Below are 20,575 nucleotides of genomic sequence, written 5' to 3' on the forward strand. Positions count from 1 at the left end.
AGGTAAATTAAATCACCAGGTTACATGCCTTTATTATGTTATTGAGAAAAAACAGCTCATTTGCTAAATTAGGTCTTAGAGGGTGAAAATTTCTCTAACAAGCTATTATATTTGTGTAAGAGTAGAATGTCCATTGAGCTGCTTTTCTCTAAAATCATTTTAAAGGATTTGAATCATTTGTCTGCCCCTGTGTTTTTTCTGTCACTGCCATTTACTAGTGACTCATTTACTAGTTATATATGATTAATAATTAATCAATAATTATTTTCTAAACTAAATAATGAAATATATTTTAAATTTCATTTTAAAAGAAAGATAATTAGGAAAGTTAAAATTTAGTACAGGGTTGTGTTAAAATGTACATGAGTTTTTTTGTTCTTTCTTTTCTCCTTGTGCAAGGTTGTAAATTTTGAGAATGAGATATGCCTACAAAGTCTGCATAATCTATGAATAAGGAAAAGCAATTCTGTTTTGTAGCTTTATAGAGAGATGATAATTTGTCTCCATGGCAGAGGCCAGGGGTAAAAAATAACATCTGCTATAAGCAAAGATGAAGGATATCATTTTGTGGCAGAGGAGTTTCAATGGATCCTGGGCAAGGACAAGTATTTCTAGTTCAACAAGACCATGTAAAAAATGTATGTATTGAAATATTTTATTTGTCCTAAGCTATTTATGCTGAAATATATTTGGCAACATCAAAGAAAATCTCATTATTCAAAATGATGAAGAAGTGTCAGGGTTGTAAAGGTAAACAAGATTAGGTTGACAGTTAATTTTTATGCTTTATATTTAAATGCTCATTTAGCCTTATCCATATTTACGGTGCCATCCAGATTATGTTAGAGAAAACACATTGTATGTAACTAAATTATGTTATAGATTTTATATTACTAGTACTTCTAAAATATGAAAACTCAAATCATAAAATTTTGACTGCAGTTAAAGCTTGCATCTAAAACTAATTTTGAAAGTAGAAAAATACATCTTGCTATTGCTAGTTATTCAACTGATTTTACTTTAGGCCTAGTAACAGTAGCTATAAACTTCAGGTGCTAGAAAACAGTTTGAACTAAAGTAGAATATCTGTATATCCCAAATTTCTAAGGCTAGGCCTTCTAAGGTGCATACAATTGCAGTAAGCTGAATTAGGCTTATTTTAGAAGATAAGCCCTAGACCACATTACTGAAATCTCCATGGTCTCCATGTATCTTCTGATCAAATGTGACCTGATAATATTGATAGTAGAAGTGAGTGAATACAATTTTTTTTACCTCTCTTATAATTAGGGCTATTTTGAGTTTCCCCATGGACTTTAATAAAAACCAACATGAAGTCCTCAATATAATATGAAATTATACATCACTTGATTTATTGAAACAATAACATTAGAGTAAAAGCAGTTGGTGTTCATGTTCTCTGTGTGGCATTGTTTTGGAATAATCAGTGTGAATAAATAAGCTCCTAGGGCAGAATAAACCGAGGAGTGGTCTTGTGTGAAAACACTGCAGTATAAACTAAAAGCAAAGATGATATGAATGTGCCTAAGTACATGGCTGTATCACATGTATGAAGTTCATTTTTAATCTGGGCTGTATGGCCACAAGTAGGATATATGACCTTTATCATTTCAATTTTCTGATCTCAAAATTAGAGGTCATGAGACCACCCAGCACAACCTCAGTATTGTTCAGGTGATTCAATGTGATATCACATGCAAAACTCTACAAACATTAGGGGATTATTATTCCTTTTATTTTATTAAAGGATCTGGTTCTATAGTCAGATAAAACAAGACTTGAATTTCAGTTTCATCTCTTATTAACTATGTCAAGTGAATTACCTCCTTCAGTTTCCTAACGTTCAATACATTTAAATGTGGATATGCCTAACTTACAGGATTTTTGTTTGCGATTGAATAATCAATAAATCTTAGCTATTATTATTATTAGCATTGTCACTAAATGCTATTAATGTTTATATAATTAAATATCAATGTAAATACTATACAAATATCTATCATTTAAAGTAAATTCTTCAAATTTGTAAATACAGTTATTTTCATTATATTATTTATTTTATGAGCAAATACAGCCTTGATTTTTTTAATCTCTGAAAGTGGGTGAATCTACTAAGATCAAAAATATTTAGAGAATATTTTAAGAAGTAACTTTGGAAAAAATCTCTAAAATACAAAATTCACAAAATTAAATGAAAAAAAACACTGCCACAGAGTATTCTATACAAGAAATGATGTAATGTAACAGATTTGATTCTTTTAAAATGTTATTTAATTTCCTGTGAACTATTTAAAGAAGATAATTCTTTAAACTCACTTACATATTAAGAGTTGGTAGGTAAGCACTTTTTTCTTATGGTGGGCTGAAAAACAAGATTTTTCAAAACTGACTGAAAAAGTAAACTACTATTTCTATATCTTTTGACATGAGTAATAGCAGTGGCACTGGGTAGACACCTTATGTGTTGACAACTGAAATAGAGTAACATTTGCACATACATTCTCAAAGAACTTAAGAGCAAGATTTGTTGCTTAGGTTGACAAATTCTATCACTATATTCTTGACTATGTTTGCAACCCAATGAGGCTATGAAATAATTAGAAAACTTTCTTTGCTACCAGGATCAGTAGAGAAATATTGCTAGAATTCTAGAATCATGTTTAGAAAAGAAAGTCAGAATTTTCTTCTGTCTGCAGTCAGGGACATATGTAAAGTTACATTTAAAAGGGCAACTTTTCAATATTTCTCTGAGATACTTTAGTTTGTCTTAGATATCTGTTAAAATATGAAATGTAATACCAATAGTAAGCAAAATAGTATATAAAGATATTACTAATTTTAAAATGAGTATCAGTACCTGTTTTGATATTAATATCAATTATATCTCTGAATACCCTTATAGGTATTAATATATATTTTAAATTTAGTAATAATCTCACTAACTACAATCTATGTAGACCTTTATAATTTATAAAATGTTTCTGCATAAACTGTCTTATTTGTTTTGATTCTCTATTGCAATGTTAGGGAAAATGTGTATGTATCTCCTAAGAAATAATTCTTCTTATAGTCTCAGAAGGGGATTCTTTTTTCTTTAATTTTTAAAAATAAATTTATTTATTTATTTTTGTCTGTGTTGGGTTTTTGTTTCTGTGCGTGGACTTTCTCTAGTTGCGGCGAGCGGGGGCTACTCTTCTTTGTGGTGTGCAGGCTTCTCATTGTCGTGGTTTCTCGTGTTGTGGAGCACAGGCTCTACACGTGCAGGCTCCGTAGTTGTGCCTCACGGGCTTAGTTGCTCCGTGGCATGTGGGATCTTCCCAGACCAGGGCTCGAACCCATGTCCCCTGCATTGGCAGGCAGATTCTTAACCACTGCGCCACCAGGGAAGCCCAGGAGGGGATTCTTTTTGAGGGTAGTGGCTACTGTGGTGCTGGAGGGTGTTCATTAATTCCCTTACTCATTTGACAAACATTCTCTGAGTGTTGACTATGAAATTGCATGTTAGCAGTTGGGTATTAATCTAAAAAAATGAATGAGGCATGAAATCTGCCCTCAATGAATTCACAGTCCTGTAGAATCAATGATGTGCTCAAGTTTGGAATGGCTTTTGGGAACAAAAGATGATTGTCAGAAATAGTTGCCATGCAATGTATCAAGAAACAAATACAAGAAGGAACATATGAGAGAGAGAGAGAGAGAAAGAGAGTGAGAGAGAGAGAGGTGATTGAACAATAGCCCAGAAGTCAGGGTGAATATCACAAGTAAAAATATGATATCATGAACAAGAATAAAATGTTTTGAACACTGTATATAGTTTAGTATAGCCTGAGAATTAGAAAGAAAGCTGGAAAAGCAGGCAGAATCTAAATAATAAATGGCCCTTGTAGTCATTTGTAGGAGTTTACACTTTATTCTAGAATGGATGGGAAGACTTTAAGTGTTTTAAGAAGAAGGGCAGGCTTATCATATTAGTGTTAGGAGGGTAGGAAGAAAAGTGAAGAAAATAAAGAATAGTAACTTTTTGTCTGAACATGAAAATGTCAGCATAAAATGAGACACATAGATCAATGGAACACAAGAGAGAGCCCAGAAATGAACCCAGACATATATGGTCAATTCATTTATGACAAAGGAGTCAAGAATGTACAATGGGGAAAGGACAGTATCTTCAATAAATGGTGGTGGGAAAACTGGACAGCTACTTGCAAAAGAATGAAAATGGACCACTATCATATACCATTCACAACAACTAACTCCAAATGGATTAAAGACCTGAATATAAGACCTGACACCATGAAAAATCCTAGAAGAAAACATAGACACTATGCTCCTTGACATCAGTTTTGGCCATGATTTTTTGAATCTGATACCAGAAGCAAATGCAACAAAAGCAAAAATGAAGAGTGACACTACATCAAACTAAAAAACTTCTGCACATCAAAGGAAACAATCAACAAAATGAAAAGGCAACCTACTGAATAAGGGAAAATATTTGCAAATCATATATCTGATAAGAGGTTAATGTTGAAAATATACACAAACCCATACAACTCAATAGCAAAATAATCCCAAACAATCCAATTGAACAATGGACAGATCTGAATAGACATTTTCTCAAAGACATACAGATGGCCAACAGAGACATAAAAGGATGCTCAACATCACTAATCATCAGGGAAATGTAAATCAAAACCACAATAAGATATCACCTCCCAACTGTTAGAATGGTTATTATCAAAAGGATAAGAACTAACAAGTATTGGCAAGGATGTGGAGAAAAGGAAACACTAATGCCATGCTGGTGGGAATGTAACTTGGTGTAGTCACTATGGAAAATAGTGTGACGTGCCCTCAATAAAACCAAAATAGAACTATCATATAATCCAGCAATTCCACTTCTAGTATTTATCTGAAGAAAATAAAAACACTAACCTGAAAAGGTATCTGCACTCCTATGTTCATTGTAGGATTATTTATAGTAGCCAAGACATGGAAGCAACTTAACTGTCCACTGATGGAAGAATGAATAAAGAAAATGTGATGTACATATATAATGTAATATTATTCAGCCATAAAAAAAATTTTTTTTTCAATACATGACAATCCCTTCTTTATTTTTATTTTTTTTAACATCTTTATTGGGGTATAATTGCTTTACAATGGTGTGTTAGTTATAACAAAGTGAATCAGCTATACATATACATATGCTCCCATGTGTCTTCCTTCTTGCGTCTCCCTCCCTCCCACTCTCCCCATCCCACCCCTCCAAGCTGTCCCAAAGCCCCGAGCTAATACCCCTGTGCCTTGCGGCTGCTTCCCCCTAGCTATCTACCTTACTACGTTTGTTAGTGTGTATATGTTCATGACTCTCTCTCGCCCTGTCAAAACTCACCCTTCCCCCTCCCCATATCCTCAAGTCCGTTCTCCAGTAGGTCTGCGCCTCTATTCCTGTCTTATCCCTAGGTTCTTCATGACATTTTTTTTCCTTAAATTCCATATATATGTGTTAGCATACGGTATTTGTCTTTTTCTTTCTGACTTACTTCACTCTGTATGACAGACTCTAGGTCTATCCATCTCATGACAAATAACTCAATTTCATTTCTTTTTAAGGCTGAGTAATATTCCATTGTGTATATGTGCCACATCTTCTTTATCCATTCGTCCGATGATGGGCGCTTAGGTTCTTTCCATCTCCGGGCTATTGTAAATAGAGCTGCAATGAACATTTTGGTACATGACTCTTTTTGAATTTTGGTTTTCTCAGGGTATATGCCCAGTAGTGGGATTGCTGGGTCATATGGTAATTCTATTTGTAGTTTTTTAAGGAACCTCCATACTGTTCTCCATAGTGGCTGAACCAATTCACATTCCCACCAGCAGTGCAAGAGTGTCCCCTTTTCTCCACACCCTCTCCAGCATTTATTGTTTCTAGATTTTTTGATGATGGCCATTCTGACTGGTGTGAGATGATATCTCATTGTAGTTTTGATTTGCATTTCTCTAATGATTAATGATGTTGAGCATTCTTTCATGTGTTTGTTGGCATTCTTTATATCTTCTTTGGAGAAATGTCTGTTTAGGTCTTCTGCCCATTTTTGGATGGGGTTGTTTGTTTTTTTGTTATTGAGCTGCATGAGCTGCTTGTACATTTTGGAGATTAATCCTTTGTCAGTTGCTTCATTTGCAAATGTTTTCTCCCAGTCTGAGGGTTGTCTTTTGGTCTTGATTATGGTTTCCTTTGCTGTGCAAAAGCTTTGAAGTTTCATTAGGTCCCATTTGTTTATTTTTGTTTTTATTTCCATTACTCTAGGAGGTGGGTCAGAAAGGATCTTGCTGTGATTTATGTCATAGAGTGTTCTTCCTATGTTTCCCTCTAAGAGTTTGATAGTTTCTGGCCTTACATTTAGGTCTTTAATCCATTTTGAGCTTATTTTTGTGTATGGTGTTAGGGAGTGATCTAATCTCATACTTTTACATGTACCTGTCCAGTTTTCCCAGCACCATTTATTGAAGAGGCTGTCCTTTCTCCACTGTACATTCCTGCCTCCTTTATCAAAGATAAGGTGTCCATATGTGCATGGGTTTATCTCTGGGCTTTCTATCCTGTTCCACTGATCTATCTTTCTGTTTTTGTGCCAGTACCATACTGTCTTGATTACTGTTGCTTTGTAGTATAGTCTGAAGTCAAGGAGCCTGATTCCTCCAGCTCCTTTTTTCGTTCTCAAGATTGCTTTGGCTATTCGGGGTCTTTTGTGTTTCCATACAAATTGCGAAATTTTTTGTTCTAGTTCTGTGAAAAATGCCAGTGGTAGTTTGATAGGGATTGCATTGAATCTGTAGTTTGCTTTGGGTAGTAGAGTCATTTTCACAATGTTGATTCTTCCCATCCAAGAACATGGTATATCTCTCCATCTATTTTTATCATCTTTAATTTCTTTCATCAGTGTCTTATAATTTTCTGCATACAGGTCTTTCGTATCCTTAGGTAGGTTTATTCCTAGATATTTTATTCTTTTTGTTGCAATGGTAAATGGGAGTGTTTTCTTGATTTCACTTTCAGATTTTTCATCATTAGTATATAGGAATGCCAGAGATTTCTGTGCATTAATTTTGTATCCTGCTACTTTACCAAATTCATTGATTAGCTCTAGTAGTTTTCTGGTAGCATCTTTAGGATTCTCTATGTATAGTATCATGTCATCTGCAAACAGTGACAGCTTTACTTCTACTTGTCCGATTTGGATTCCTTTTATTTCCTTTTCTTCTCTGATTGCTGTGGCTAAAACTTCCAAAACTATGTTGAATAAGAGGGGTGAGAGTGGGCAACCTTGTCTTGTTCCTGATCTTAGTGGAAATGCTTTCAGTTTTTCACCATTGAGGATGATGTTTGCTGTGGGCTTGTCATATATGGCCTTTATTATGTTGAGGAAAGTTCCCTCTATGCCTACTTTCTGGAGGGTTTTTATCATAAATGGTGTTGAATTTTGTCGAAAGCTTTCTCTGCAGCTATTGACATGATCATATGGTTTTTCTCCTTCAATTTGTTAATATAGTTTATCACATTGATAGATTTGCGTATATTGAAGAATCCTTGCATTCCTGGAATAAACCCCACTTGATCATGTTGTATGATCCTTTTAATGTGCTGTTGGATTCTGTTTGCTAGTATTTGTTGAGGATTTTTGCATCTATGTTCATCAGTGATATTGGCCTGTAGTTTTCTTTCTTTGTGACATCCTTGTCTGGTTTTGGTATCAAGGTGATGGTGGCCTCGTAGAAGGAATTTGGGAGTGTTCCTCCCTCTGCTATATTTTGGAAGAGTTTGAGAAGGATAGATGTTAGCTCTTCTCTAAATGTTTGATAGAATTCACCTGTGAAGCCATCTGGTCCTGGGCTTTTGTTTGTTGGAAGATTTTTAATCACAGTTTCAATTTCAGTGCTTGTGATTGGTCTGTTCATATTTTCTATTTCTTCCTGATTCAGTCTTGGCAGGTTGTGTACTTCTAAGAATTTGTCCATTTCTTCCAGATTGTCCATTTTATTGGCATAGAGTTACCTGTAGTAATCTCTCATGATTTTTTTTATTTCTGCAGTGTCAGTTGTTACTTCTCCTTTCTCATTTCTAATTCTATTGATTTGAGTCTTCTCCCTTTTTTTCTTGATGAGTGTGGCTAGTGGTTTTTCTCTTTTGTTTATCTTCTCAAAGAACCAGCTTTTAGTTTTATTGATCTTTGCTATCGTTTCCTTCATTTCTTTTTCATTTATTTCTGATCTGATTTTTATGATTTCTTTCCTTCTGCTAGCTTTGGGGCTTTTTTGTTCTTCTTTCTCTAATTGCTTGAGGTGCAAGGTTAGGTTGTTTATTCGAGATGTTTCCTGCTTCTTAAGGTGGGCTTATATTGCTATAAACTTCCCCCTTAGAACTGCTTTTGCTGCATCCCAAAAGTTTTGGGTCGTTGTGTCTCCATTGTAATTTTTTTCTAGGTATTTTTTTAATTCCTCTTTGATTTCTTCAGTGATCACTTCATTATTAAGTAGTGTATTGTTTAGCCTCCATGTGTTTGTATATTTTACAGATCTTTTCCTGTAATTGATATCTAGTCTCATGGCGTTGTGGTCAGAAAAAATACTTGATACAATTTCAATTTTCTTAAATTTACCAAGGCTTGATTTGTGACCCAAGATATGATCTATCCTGGAGAATGTTCCATGAGCACTTGAGAAAAATGTGTATTCTGTTGTTTTTGGATGGAGTGTCCTATAAATATCAATTAAGTCCATCTTGTTTAATGTATCATTTAAAGCTTGTGTTTCCTTATTTATTTTCATTTTGGATGATCTGTCCATGGGTGAAAGTGGGGTGTTAAAGTCCCCTACTATGAATGTGTTACTGTCAATTTCCCCTTTATGGCTGTTAGTATTTGCCTTATGTATTGAGGTGCTCCTATGTTGGGTGCATAAATATTTACAATTGTTATATCTTCTTCTTGGATCGATCCCTTGATCATTATGTAGTGTCCTTATTTAAAAGTCTATTTTGTCTGATATGAGAATCACTACTCCAGCTTTCTTTTGGTTTCCATTTGCATGGAATATCTTTTTCCATCCCCTTACTTTCAGTCTGTATGTGTCTCTAGGTCTGAGGTGGGTCTCTTGTAGACAGCATATATAAGGGTCTTGTTTTTGTATCCATTCAGCCAATCTGTGTCTTTTGGTGGGAGCATTTAGTCCATTTACATTTAAGGTAATTATCGATATGTATGTTCCTATTCCCATTTTCTATATTGTTTTGGGTTCGTTATTATAGGTCGTTTCCTTCTCTTGCGTTTCTTATCTAGAGAAGTTCCTTTAGCATTTGTTGTAAAGCTGGTTTGGTGGTGCTGAACTCTCTCAGCTTTTGCTTGTCTGTAAAGGTTTTAATTTCTCCATCAAATCTGAAGGAGATCCTTGCTGGGTAGAGTAGTCTTGGTTGCAGGTTTTTCTCCTTCATCACTTTCAGTATGTCCTGCCACTCCCTTCTGGCTTGTAGGGTTTCTGCTGAGAGATCAGCTGTTAACCTTATGGGGATTCCCTTGTGTGTTATTTGTTGTTTTTCCCTTGCTGCTTTTAATATGCTTTCTTTGTATTTAATATTTGATAGTTTGATTAATATGTGTCTTGACGTATTTCTCCTTGTATTTATCCTGTATGGGACTCTCTGTGCTTCCTGGACTTGATTAACTATTTCCTTTCCCATATTAGGGAAGTTTTCAACTATAATCTCTTCAAATATTTTCTCAGTCCCTTTCTTTCTTTCTTCTTCTTCTGGAACCCCTATAATTCGAATGTTGGTGCATTTAATGTTGTCCCAGAGGTCTCTGAGAGTGTCCTCAGTTCTTTTCATTCTTTTTTCTTTATTCTGCTCTGCAGTAGTTATTTCCACTACTTTATCTTCCAGGTCACTTATCCGTTCTTCTGCCTCCGTTATTCTGCTATTGATCCTATCTAGAGTACTTTTAATTTCATTTATTGCGTTGTTCATCGTTGCTTGTTTCATCTTTAGTTCTTGTAGGTCCTTGTTAACTGTTTCTTGCATTTTGTCCATTCTACTTCCAAGATTTCGGATCATCCTTACTATCATTATTCTGAATTCTTTTTCAGGTAGATTGCCTATTTCCTCTTCATTTGTTAGGTCTGGTGGGTTTTTATCTTGCTCCTTCATCTGCTGTGTGTTTTTCTGTCTTCTCATTTTGCTTATCTTACTGTGTTTGGGGTCTCCTTTTTGCAGGCTGCACGTTCGTAGTTCCCGTTGTTTTTGATGTCTGTCTCCAGTGGCTAAGGTTGTTTCAGTGGGTTGTGTAGGCTTTCTGGTGGAGGGGACTAGTACCTGTGTTGTGCTGGATGAGGCTGGATCTTGTCTCTCTAGTGGGCAGATTCACGTCTGGTGGTGTGTTTTGGGGTATCTGTGGCCTTGTTATGATTTTAGGCAGTCTCTCTGCTAATGGGTGGGGTTGTGTTCCTGTTTTGCTAGTTGTTTGGCATAGGTTGTCCAGCACTGTGGCTTGCTGGTCAATCCCTTCTTTAATTTGTACCATTTACTTTGTTCAGGCTTAGCATCCAACACTATCCTTCTTCTCTTCCAAGTGATGGCAATTCAGATTATTTGATGCAACCATAGTGTCGTCATTTATGGTCTACTGCAAACAAATGGGCCAGGTTCCTTCAACAGTCAGTAATTTGACATAGTTTATGATCCTTCAGTGATGACACTGTGGAGGCTCCATATGATGCCCACAGCGAACACATGAAGTGGTTCTGGCAACTTCACCTATATTTCTGATGAAGCATTCTTCATTCCAGAGAAGGTCACAGTCTGCCCATCATCACCTGAGGCCAGATGATCTCTAGATTCAGCCATAAAAATTAATGAAGTCTTGTCATTTGTGACAACACTAATGGACTTTGAGGGCATTGTGCTAAATGAAATAAGTCAGACAGGGAAAGACAAATAGCTTATTATGCCATTTATATATGGAATTTTAAACAAAAACTGAGCTCACAGATACAGAGAACAGACTGGTGGTTGCCAAAGGCAGAAGGTGAGGGGTGGATGAAATGGGTGAAGGGGGTCAAAAGGTACAAACTTCCAGTTATAAAATAAATAAGTCATGGGCATGTAAAGTACAGCATGGTGACTATAGTTAATAATAGTTTATTGAATATTTGAAAGTTGCTAAGAGAGTATAACTTAAAGATTCTCATCACACAAAAAAAGGCTTTTTGCAAGTATATAAGGTGACAGAGGTTAACTAGACTTATTGGGGTGACCAATAAGTATACAACATATAAAAATTTTGAATCATGTTGTACACTTGAAACTAATATAATATTATATGTCAATTGTACCTTAAATTCAAAAATAAATGAAAATTTTAAAATTATTTAAAAGAAAGGCAAATAAATACATACATACATATATGTCCATAGAGATAGGCTTAATGGTTTATGAAGTGATCCCCATGACCCAACAAACTCCATGCTTGGCCCTTAAGTCCGATAGAATGGACAGAACATAACCTTGGCATAGAAAAATCATCCTCATCCCACTTTAGTGTAAACTTAGACTATAAGCTCAATAAACATATCTCAGAGATACAATCTTATCAAACTTACAGACTAGCTTAAATGTCCAACGTGTAAGGATATCCTAAACAAAGTTGTGGAAGATGCTTATCATGCTTTAATATGAGATCCAACACAGATCATACAGCATCATTTACAGTTGAACAAGACTTTATTGCAACAAGTTGAAGAGGCTTTTAGTTTAAAAAAACTCTTGTTTCAGATACGCAAGTAGGCCTGTTAGGATTTACAATGAGAAACCCATGTGGGCTTCCATAATTTTCCCAAAATACTAAATTTTGACTAAAAACAAAAACGAAAAAAAGACATAGAAACACTGCAGAAAGCTCATATAGAAACCAGGACCATGAACTCACAGGTGCGGAGCTCTTCTGAGCAGCACACAGCTAATTATTTGGTCTTGCTTAGGGATTATACTCTTAGTTCCTCTTCTTTACATTCTTTGGGAATGGGAAAAATACCAGTTAAACCTAACTACCATGTGGTTCTTCCACTGAGTGTTACAAATTTATGGCGGTAGTAAAGTTGTTTCTACTTCTCTTGAGATAATAATTGTGTTTTATTGAAAAAAATAAGTTTTTTTCTAGTCCCACATACATTTACAACATTGAGTATCTTCTGTGTGGCATAATATTTCCCTAGAAGCAAATTAAAATCTAGAGGAAACCTATACCTTACTTGGAAAGCAGAAATTCATTTCACTAATTAGACACTCTCTATTTTGTATTTTCAGCATCTTCCTCTACACCGACTCCCTTCTTTCTACTACCAAATAACACTATGTTTTACTATCATGTCATGTCAACAAAACTCTGTTAAACATCCTCATTACTGTTATGGTCAAAATCATAATCCACTATAATATCTTAAATGCCTTCAATTCTGATTTCTGTCTCGATCTTTACTAAAATTGATTTTTAAAAGACTCAAAATCCTAAGGTCTTTTCTGAGTGTTACAACATTTGACGTGAATGACAGTTCCTACCTTAAAATTCTGAATATCAGTTCTATTTTACTCTATTTTATTGGTTTCTGCTGCACCTCTCAGATCATTCTTTTCTTATCTTCTTCACTAATGCTTTTCTTTCTATCTTTCACTATCTTTCTATCAGAGAAATGTGTATAATCTTAAAGGTTAATTCTTAGTCCTGTTTTCTTCCTAATATAATTTTTCTTGATGAACCATCCCTATGGTTTCATTGAGTCTCTCAATATGTTCTGTTCCTGCCTGCCTTTCCTGAGGGTTAACTAATATTTTTAAATGTTGGGTATTTTCTTCTAAAAATCAGAATAAAACTAGCTCATCTGAAATCACTTTATTCTCCCAGAAACTTGTTCCTCTTCTCTGTGTGACTTTATTATTGCTCAATTGAATTGATCAAAGCTCAGAATTTTGATATTTTAACTCCTCCATATTTTTTACATTTCCATCCCTTTCTATTCAGCCATTTGCAAATTCTCATTCATTTTGGAGCCTCCTACAGATATCTATCATATCCAATACATCAGGGCCTTCAAATCCTTTTTACCTAGGTTATCAAAATGACCTCTTAATTTGGCTTTTCCTACAGAGTTGTCTGCATACATATTTCCAGAGCAACCCCCTGATTCTCTCTGCCCTTTATGCACTTAAAGGGTAAGTTACAAACTTCTGTTTAATTATGGTAAAACATCAGGGATTTATGCAGGGGCAATATGGTCATAATTGTGTTTTATATCATTTCAGAAAACAATACAGAGGTATTTTAGTGGGGTTCGGGTAGGGTGGAGAAGGGAGATGTTAAGGAATAGAAGATGTGGGCAGGAGTTCCAAGTAGGCAATTTTTCTGGTAGGTCAAGGTGAGATACTCTTTATGGGCTCCTTCACTTCTAGAATAATGCCCGAGAGAGTAGAGATTGAGAAAATGCTCTATGAGTAAAACAACTACAGATATTCTGAACAAAAACTGCATGGTTAAGTACAGTGTAGGGTAGAACAAGGTAGATTATAAGTATAAAGTTTGAAGTTAGATATGAATTGGAGCTGCTGTTCTATACTTTACTAGCTGTGTGACTTTGGGAGAATAACTTGACATTCCTGAGCTTCACTTTTTTTCATTTATAAATTAGGTCAAAAATAGAACTTCCCTCATAAGTTTGATAGGAAGATTAAAGAGGGTGATAATGCATTAAATGCATTTAACAGTTTGCCTGGCTTTTAAGTGTTCAATAGCTATTGCTGCTTATTCCTGTGTTAGTGTTATTAAATTTATGTACAGACACACAGACAGACATACACATACATACATATACACATCTATACATCCACATCTCTATTTGTCTATGTATCTATCCATCCATCTATTGTTATACATGAAGAGTAGCAATGTGTGGAAATGGCAATGAGGTTATGAGAACGCTAGACTGTGTAATACATATTCACTTGGACTTGTCCCTCAATAAAAGATTTTTTGGAGTAAAATAAATTTAGAAAAGACTCATATCTGCCCCTTTGTTTATGCTTCTTGTTGTATATTAGTATCTTTCTATTCATCAGGACTATAGAATGTCCTGAGATGGAACTGCTATTTTATCAAGTAAAAGGGGCACTAGTAGTGAGATTTAAATTCCATTGTACTTTCATGCCATAGATTTTTTGTGCTGGGAAAAGATCTCTAAAGACACTCTGCTAAGGATTAGGGAACAATGAATTAGGTAAATGGGCTTGAGCATCAAGGGTCAGAGGATTTATATGCTCCCTGAACCTGGTCTTTCTGGGTTACTTCACACAATATGAGTGAAGAACTGCCTTTCTGAATTTCTAAAAACTAGAAGCAGAGCACTGAGATCACTGAGAGGAGCTCTTGTACCCGACGTCAAGCCACTTCACTGTATCTCTCACATGTGGCCAGAGTTATTCATGATTTCCATAAATAATGAAAATATGTGTTTGGATGAACTTTAATAAACACAACTCTTGCAAATTTTTAAATAAAATTAAGAATTAATTATTTGAGGACAATCGGCCATAGATTTCCAATTTGATTCACTCATAACTTTCCTTTAAAGCATAAAATTAAATATTTTTAGATTTTTTTTGATGTGGACCATTTTTAAAGTCTTTATCGAATTTGCTACAATATTGCTTCTGTTTTATGTTTTGGATTTTTGGCCACAAAGCATGTAGGATCTTAGCTCCCTGACCAGGGATCAAACCTGCACCCCCTGCATTGGAAGACAAAGGCTCAACCACTGGTCCCCCAGGGAAGTGCCTATGGATCACCATAAGGGGAGGGTGGTGTAGTCTGCACGATGTGAAAATATTTTTAATTAAAATTTTTTTCTGTGATCTCAGTCAAAGAATTCATACTATAGTTTGTCAAGGGGTCATATGGTACCATACCCAAGGGGTATATGGTACAGGTACCATATCTATTATGATCAGAATAATTGTCATTTTAAAGGAAAACTTAAACCGTATTCTTTGAGTAATGGTTTTATAAAAGTAAAACAGTGTTACTTTGTTTATAGAAGACAAAATTACAAACTAATAACTTCTCCTGTAATAAAATCAGATAATTTTATAATTAGTAAAATCATCCATGCCAGAGTGACTCATTCAGGTTAATATTCAAATAATTTAATAAATTTATTATGAACTAAACCTCATAGACTATTGGGATAAAGCTTCGAATATACTGTAGAGTTAGCAACTATTCAAATAATTTCATTAGATGTTAAATGCTAGTAAAATGTAATTTTAAAGTCTAGGATCAATTTTACTTTAGGGGGAAAAGTTAAGAAAAAACTAGAGAAGTAATTTTTGAGTTTTATATGAAAATGAAAGGTTGATTTAAACTGCTTAAATACAAAGTCTACAAAACTCATATAATCTCTCAAAGAGTTAAGGGGGTTATTTTAATCAACTGCTTCAAGGAAAACTAATGGAATATTCTGGATCTACATCATCTTAAATGCCCTGAAAAGCAATATGTTTGAATTTAGATATGAACTATCAATTTACTGGGTCGCATATAAAGATCTTTTTGAAGCAAGAGACAGCATAAGGAGATTTTATTCTTGATTCATTTTATGTTTGACTTGCTGGTATGAATTATTTCTAAAAATCCAAACTGGAGAAACTGTTATGAGCCTTAGATTTCTGAAGGATGTTTTAGAAGTGTGTAGTGTCACATTATCAATTCAAAATTCTCATCAGCATGGTAATAAGCTAATAGAGTGACAAAGTTTTTTATGGTGTATTCTTGCTTGTCACTGAAGAAAAATCACTATACTAGGTGAAGAAATTATACTCATGATGAACATAAGCTACAGGAGTAAAATATACTCTGTCAAAAATAATCTTATTGATAATCAGTAACAATCATTACTAGCAATAATACTCCAACTTTGTGTTTATTTATGTCTTTCTGAACTTAAAAATCAGTTCACAGACATGACTTCTCCACCTCATTAATTTTTACTACACCCTTATGAGATATATATTTATTAATGCTAATGTATATTATTAACATTAACTAAGCTGAGCCATGTTTATAAATATTCATTTAGGGAGAGCTTAAATTGAAAGATCCTCATGGGTAGACATTTATACATGTGAGATGTGGGTTAAAAGGAGCAGCAGCTGCTCAAATCCATTAGCTGCTCAAATCAAAATTTTAAAAAAAAAAGATTTTTAAATGAACAAAGTGAATAGCTTCATGATTAAATTCTAGTTACATTTTAAAAATTGGTTTGGTTTTAAGTCAGGCTAATTAAACGTGCTATTGAGTTGATGTAGAGATGTTAAAATCTGTATATAAAGCCTCAGGTGAGAAATTTCTATGAGAATTAAATGTCAAGAAAATTTTTTTTTCTCAAACAAACATCCTTTAAATGTTTGTATTTCTCCTTTTTCTCTGACTACTGGGAGTCCCAAGGAAATATTTGTGTCTTGACCATAATAATTATGAGACATATGGCTTATACTATCTTGACCTCTTATGATGAAATGTACATTTTTCCTGGTGTTGTATTTACTAATTTACATACTTATCCTTTATGGTATATGATTTTACATGGCAAGTCAAATAAATCACCTTTGGAATGAGGTTAAGATTAAATATATTAGTAAATTAAAATAATTATTATATAAATATACACTTGATATGTTGAGTGACAAGTGAATAGGAACAAAACTTTAAAGAAACTAAATTTGTTTTACACTTAGTATACATTAGATATATCCTTTATTATTGCTACATTATTGCAGGTAAAAGTGCCAACACTCATTTCCTAATCACCATTCTCTTCAAAAGCCAGGATCTACGATGATAGTTTCAGTTTTTGATAACAGCCACAGTCATCCATGTCCTGTCTCAAGATTATTTAGAAAATGTAGTTTTCCAGGTCCTAACTATAGATTGTCTAATAATTTTTTTTAATTAAGAGAAAAAGGTATAATAAAAGAGAAAATATGGGCTTCCCTGGTGGCGCAGTGGTTGAGAATCTGCCTGCCAGTGCAGGGGACACGGGTTCGAGCCCTGGTCTTGGAAGATCCCACATGCCGCGGAGCAACTAGAAACGTGAGTCACCACTACTGAGCCTGCGCATCTGGAGCCTGCACGTCTGGAGCCTGTGCTCCGCAACAAGAGAGGCCGCGACAATGAGAGGCCCGCGCACCGCGATGAAGAGTGGCCCCCGCTCGCCGCAACTAGAGAAAGTCCGCGCACAGAAACGAAGACCCAACACAGCCAAAAATAAAAAATAAATACATTTATTAAAAATAAAAGAGAAAATATGGTAAGAAAAAAATAATTACATACCAAAAGTACTATAAATCCCCAAATTCTAGATCTAGAAGGAGACGTAATGTGTCTTAAGCTCTTAAATTTCCATAAGAAAAATTAAGCAAGTGATTGATTAACTAATTTAAACAATGAGAATAAATGCAGAATGATTATATACTTATTTTTTATCCCAGTTTTTGTTTCACACATAGGTATTAATATATTGATTATAAAATGATGGTTGATGAAGCAAACATAAAAATATTTTTTTGAAAGATTACAATATAATTATTGTTTGAGAAAGGAATTAAAACAAAATGGGTATGCCATAAAATGAATATAATACATATTTATATAAGGAAAAGACTGAGTACTATTAGAGTTAAATAAGAGGTGTCATCTGTAAAATGTGTTTACATTTAACAGCATAATACTTCATAGGTTGGTTATGAGGATGAAACGAGTTAACATATTTTAAAACACTTAGAACGTTGTCTGCCATACAAGTAAGCATTAAATAAATATAAACTACTTATATGAACTTGAGACCCTAAAAGTTTTTGTTTTTAAAAATCTTTTTTTACTAAACTGGTTTGGCAATAATGTCATCCTCCTCAGCACCAGAACTTATTTGGATCAATCTTATATGCACCTCTAACACCTAGATTTTAGTCTCTATAAATAACATTATGCATTACGGTCAACGAAATGTAGCTGAATCTATACTTGGGGGGTGGGCACAAGATCAAGATGTTATTGGAGGAAAGCTAGAATATTTTAAAATATATTTCTGGTTAATAAGAGGACAAAGAAGCTAACATTCAGGGATTCCTAATAGTCAAATTGTGACAATTTATATATGTATATGAATAAGGTAAATCTGCAAAATCTCATGCAACTTTAATGATACTCAAAATTGGAATGTTTAATATGATGCATGTGTGTATATAATATATATAATTTCATACAAAAGGAAGATAATTCTAGTAGGATATGTTTAAATTTTATTACTTTTAATAAGTATGGAATTGTTAATATATGAATATCTTGATTCTTCATTTAAATATGTACCTATTTATAAAATATAGATCAGTACTTTTTTCTATGAATATAATCAAGGAAGACACATTTAATGTCTATTTAACATTGTCCAATTAAGTCTTAAAATCACATTATTTTAGGCAAATATGTCATATTTCAAAAGGTGAAAACCTATGCAAAAGTTATAGAGTTAAAGTATTAGTATTATTATTTAAAGTATTATTATTTAAAGTATTATTTATATAAAAAAATAATGTTCAAATTATAAAAGAGGTTGTCTGTTAACAGTCTCACTTTGAAAGGAGCAACCTGAATTCAATTGGTTGATAACTCAGAAACTACTCTGGATTAGGTAATATGATCCTCCTTTCTATTTGATTTTAGATCACAATTGCACTACACAATGTAGAAAACCATAGCTGATAAAATTATTGTGTAATACATGATAAAATTAAGATATAAAGGTAAAAATATTTATATAATAAAATAACTGTAAACTGAGTTCATAAGTTTGTAATCATTTTGATAATTTGTAATTTTGTCTAATTATATAACATTTAAAACATTGAACAGACTTGTATTAGATTTAAATATTTAATTTAATCTGTTTTAATAATTATCTAAACTTACTAAATATACTTGTTTTGAAATATTAGTTATGTAATACATATTTAAATTTTTGCATAAATAGTGGCTGATGGATATAGATAATGATTTCAGCTTCAAAATGTATAAAAAGTAATCAGAGTTCCTGTAGCCACAAAAGTCCTTTGGACATTCTATGAACAACAAATAGTGAGTTCATTCTCTATCTCGGAGGCTGGTCATAGAAAATTATGATGTAAAGGAAAGTTGCCACCAAATTTGTAGTCTTGCTTTACATTTGTATGCTCTCACTTCCTTTCAGAAGCCCCTTCTTTTCTTTCTCCCCAGCATCCTACCTCATTTTCTCCCCCTAATCATAAAACTACCCTGATTCCTAGAGCATGGGTGACACCTAGCACCCATGCTCGCACCCAGGTATACTAGTAAGCAAATTGATTGTCTTCATCCTATCTTCTCTATCACCTATATTTGCATTTTTTTCCCAAATATCACCTGGCAAAAAATAAAACTAAGCCTAACAGACTTAATTTTTATATCATCAACACAGACATAATGGAATCTAGGGGAGCAATTTTGAGGCAGAAGTGGCCTTCCCTATGTAAGTGACTGACTGCTTCAACCAGGCATCTTACAGGCTCTTATGCATATGTATGGCCTCCAGAACACAACAGTGAGTCAGGTGGGGTGGGGTTGGGGTAAGGCAGAGTAATAAGACACTACCAATGATTGCATATGTCTGTCTACCCATACATTTAAGTTAAAAATAAAGCAAATATTGCTCTAAATTAGGTTCAGGACAGCTTGATGTGGAATAGATAAGATAATTAAGTAGGTAGGTAGGTTGATTGAGAGATAAAGCTTCCTTGCCTAGTCATTGAACTGTAAATGTTGGTGCCAACTTGCTCACTGTAGGTGGAATTGACTATTTGATAGCTGTGACAGGTCTTTGCAAAAATCTAGAAAGGCACAATCATATAGACATCTAGGATATTTCAGTAAATAGATTTCTGTTCTGAATAATGCAGAAAACTTTGCATATTTTGCCACCACTGTTGATTTGGGAGAAAAACAACTGATCTACAGCCTATTGAGAATTAGCGTACTTGTGTTAGAGAGTATAGACCAAAGAGAAAGGTATAAGCCACTAATACTAGTACATCGTGTTTTCTGGATTTGCTGTATCTGTCTTGAAAAGACTGCTCTATTGAAGAGAGGAGCAATTAGGAGGGTTGTTTATTTGGTTTATTAGGATTTTTTCAATGTACATACTGAAAAGTATTAGGTTCTGTGATACACCACATAATATTTTCAAAAACAAAAGGAGTATAATTAGGCCCCTATCTTGGTATATTAGGTGTATGTAAAGTACCAGTCTAAACTCCTTAGCCAATTATACTTTAAAAGATAATATTTTGATTTTTCTAGTACCTAACTCGATGTTCTCGAAACTGAATCCATTATCATTCCTTTATTCTTTCCTTTTCTCCTTCACACTCCTTTAATAGGGTGTCTGG

At 34.0% G+C, this 20,575-nt stretch overlaps 1 protein-coding gene across 1 annotated transcript in view; it reads right to left on the reverse strand.

Moving 5' to 3' along the window:
* CNTN5 (contactin 5) overlaps window positions 1–20,575 on the reverse strand; it is a 1,462,970-nt gene that overhangs the window by 492,729 nt on the left and 949,666 nt on the right. The gene's annotated exons all lie outside the window — the stretch shown is intronic.

The sequence above is a fragment of the Phocoena sinus genome, chromosome 8 (assembly GCF_008692025.1).
Source record: "Phocoena sinus isolate mPhoSin1 chromosome 8, mPhoSin1.pri, whole genome shotgun sequence".
Classification (NCBI taxonomy): Eukaryota; Metazoa; Chordata; class Mammalia; order Artiodactyla; family Phocoenidae; genus Phocoena; species Phocoena sinus.